The sequence below is a fragment of the Lipotes vexillifer genome, unplaced genomic scaffold (genome assembly GCF_000442215.2).
Source record: "Lipotes vexillifer unplaced genomic scaffold, Lipotes_vexillifer_v1.1 scaffold789, whole genome shotgun sequence".
Classification (NCBI taxonomy): domain Eukaryota; kingdom Metazoa; phylum Chordata; class Mammalia; order Artiodactyla; family Lipotidae; genus Lipotes; species Lipotes vexillifer.
Window position 1 is genome coordinate 1,158,542 of NW_006778055.1, and position 3,538 is coordinate 1,162,079.

The window sequence follows — 3,538 nt, forward strand, 5'->3', positions numbered from 1 at the left end:
TGTTCCTTACTCTGCAATTTTTGGAAGAGTTTTAGAAGGATAGGGGTTAACTCTTCTCTTAATGTTTTGTAGAATACACCTGTGAAGCCATCTGGTCCTGGAGTTTTGTTTTTTGGTGAGTTTTTAAATTATTGATTCAATTTCAGTACTGGTAATTGGTCTGTTCATATTTTCTGTTTCTTCCTGGTTCAGTCTTGGGAGATTGTACCTTTCTAAGAATTTGTCTATTTATTCTAGGTTGTCCATTTTATTGGCATATAGTTGCTCTTAGTAGTCTTTTATGATCCTTTGTATTTCTGTGGTATCAGTTGTAATTCCTCCTTTTTCATTTCTAATTTTATTGTTTCGGGCCCTATCTCTTTTTTTCTTGTTGAGTCTGGCTACAGGTTTATCGATTTTATTTATCTTTTCAAAGAACCAGCTTCTGGTTTTATTGATCTTTTCTGTTGTTTTCTTCATCTCTATTTCATTTCTTTCTCCCCTGGTCTTTATGATTTCTTTCCTTCTACTAACATTGGGTGTTGTTTGTTCTTCTTTCTCTAGTTGCTTTAGCTATAAGGTTAAGTTGTTTATTTGAGATTTTTCTTGTTTCCTGAGGTAAGTTTGTATCACTATAAACTTCCCTTTTAGAACTGCTTTTGCTGTGTCACATAGGTTTTGGATTATTGTGTTTTTGTTTTTATTTGTCTCTACGTATTTTTGATTTCCTCTTTGATTTCTTCAGTGATCCATTGGTTGCTTAGTAGCATTTTTTTAGCCTCCACATGTTTGTGTTTTTTGCAGTTTTCTTCTTGTAGTTAATTTCTAATCTCATAGCACTGTGGTAGGAAAAGATGCTTGATATGATTTCAGTTTTCTTAAATTTACTGAGGGTTGTTTTGTGGCCCAGCATGTGATACATCCTGGAGAATGTTCCATGTGCACTTGAAACAAATATATATTCTGGTGCTTTCGGATGGAATGCTCTATGTATATCATTTAAGTGCATTTGGTTTAATGTGTGTTTACTGGCAAAAAAAAAACATTCCAGGAATTGCCTGGATTTACGGTAAGACAACTGAGAACTCAGAGAACACTGAACCCATACAGATAGTGTGCACAGAATCTAGCTCTGCTGTCTGCTCTGGGAAAACCCAGGTTGGGTTTCTCAAGGAGGTAACTCCACGCTTCCTTCTCAGTTGTCTTAGGGGATGTGATTTTTGTCTTAAGGGGACAGCTTTATATTAGTATGGAGGAGATGACCAAGGCCCTATCAAATGCCAAAGTGATGACCTGAGTGAGGACTGAAAGAACCACACTCTTCAGAACAGAAACGGCTCTACAGAGCCCACTCACAGTTTCCTCCTGTGATCCCTGAGAATCCTCCACTCGGGTTGGTTGACTGCACCCTGGAGAATTCACACTTCCTCCTTCATGTTTTTGGGGACACATCCAACACCAGGTCAAGAGACCTGTGAAGCCCTTTAGGACTGTTGTCAGAGGTCCATTGGAGGCAGCTTTTATCTGAGCCACCACAGTTGACATTACCAGATGAGGCCACTCACATCTGCCTTCTTTCTCTTAGGCAGTGATTCCCCTTTGCCCTCCTTCTTGGCCATACTCTTGCCTGCTACCACCAAGAGTCATCATGCCTCAGTGTCAGGAGAGTCCACGATGCTCCCATGATCAATGTCTTCAGACCCGCAGTAAGTCCCAGGGCCTGGAGGTTGCACAGGTCTCCAGGGCACTGGAGGAGACCCTCTCTCCTCCCATCCTCTAATGCCTGGCGATTTGAAGGAGGCTCCTGGGGCTGGTATATCCAGCACTCCTGAGGGTCCTCAGAGTTTCTACGCATCTTCCACTGCCATCACAGCCACCTCATCCAGCAAATCAGATGAGGGCTCCATGATCCAAAAAGAGCGTCATCCAGGCACCTCACAGGCTATGCTAGATCCCAAGAATGTGACCACAGATGATGCTCTAGATAAGGAGGTGGCTTTGTTGGTAAATTTCCTGCTGTTCAAGTATCAAATGAAAGGGCCAATAACAAAGGCAGATATGTTGAAGATTGTCATCAACAAGTGTGAAGTCCACTTCCCTGAGATCTTCCTGAGAGCCTCTGAGTGCATGGAGATGGTCTTTGGCCTTGATCTGATGGAAGTGGATTGCACCAATCACCACTATGGCCTCTTCATCAAATTGGGCCTCGCCTATGATGGGATGCTGCACCGTGAAGTGGGCATGCCCAAGACGGGCATCCTGATACTTATCCTGGGTGTGATCTTCATGAAGGGCAACCGTGCTACCGAAGACGAAGTCTGGAAAGTTCTGAATGTGACCAGGTTATATTCCGGGATGAAGCACTTCATCTTTGGGGAGCCCAGGGAGCTCATCACCAAAGATTTCGTGAAGGAAAAATACCTGAAGTACCGGCAGGTGACCAACACTGATCCCGCGCAATTTAAGTTCCTATGGGGGCCCAGAGCCCATGCTGAAGCTACCAAGCTGAAGGTCCTAGAGTTTCTGGCCAAGGTTCATGGGACTGACCCAAGTTCTTTCCCGTCTCAGTATGAGGAGGCTCTGCAAGATGAAGAAGAGAGAGCCCGAGCCAGAATTTCAGGCAGGGCTCTCTCCTTCCGTAGCCACTGCAAGTTCTAGTGCCAAGGCTAGCAGCTTCTCCCACACCTAGGGGAGTCAGGGATACTTTCTTCATGCATTGATGGAAGAGGCAGTTAGTGTTTGTAGAATTCAGGTCTGAGGTGAGGCTGAAAGGAAGACAGTATTTATGCCTATGTCTTCCTATTTTGTATGTTTAACTTTAAAAGTTATTTTTTTGATGTATGTACTATTCAAACATGGTTTCTTTTAATATAGATTTAACTTCCTTCAGAGTCTTCAAGTTTCTGAATGGTGTTGGTTGCACATTTAACGTTATAATGAGGTTTAAAGTAAGAGTTTTGTTGTTTTGTAAAACAAATTGTGAAACCATCTTATTTTGTCACCTGTAATAAGAACATGGCATTGCTATAGACATTTTCTTAGAAGTGTGATGGATCAGTTTTAACATAGTTTGGATCAATACGGAAAAATAGAGAAGAAAGTCTAAAGATATAAAGGCATTCTTATCCCTTTTAGTTCTTGTTTTGTAAAATTAAATGAACTGTACATGGATTTGCAAGTTCTTTCAACAATGTATAAGAAATAAATGTTAATAAATTAGACCTCATATTCACTGGATCAGTTATTCCCTGAACCTTCGGTGAACACCTGTTCTTTGTAAAGCATGGCACTAGTACTGGGAATGCTAAGATTAAGGATTCAGAACCTGCCCATAGATTTTAATATATAGAAGCAGTCATCTTTTGAGGACAATTGTGGGATCTTTTGTGTCCTAAATGACAAGTAAAATGAAGGAGTGAGTGGGTAGAGGTGGGCAGTCCTATGAGATTGTCAAAGTGTTACTGCAGCTAGGCATGGCATTTTGGGACTTTGGGAAACATCACGTCCTTCAGTGGGAGCTAATTTTACATGAAACTGGGTAGTGGGCCACCCAGAAGCC

At 41.9% G+C, this 3,538-nt stretch overlaps 1 pseudogene; it reads left to right on the forward strand.

Moving 5' to 3' along the window:
* Nucleotides 1-1,627: 1,627 nt before the first annotated feature.
* LOC103081837 (melanoma-associated antigen B16 pseudogene) lies at nt 1,628-2,637 on the forward strand (annotated as a pseudogene).
* The last annotated feature ends 901 nt before the right edge of the window (nt 2,638-3,538 follow it).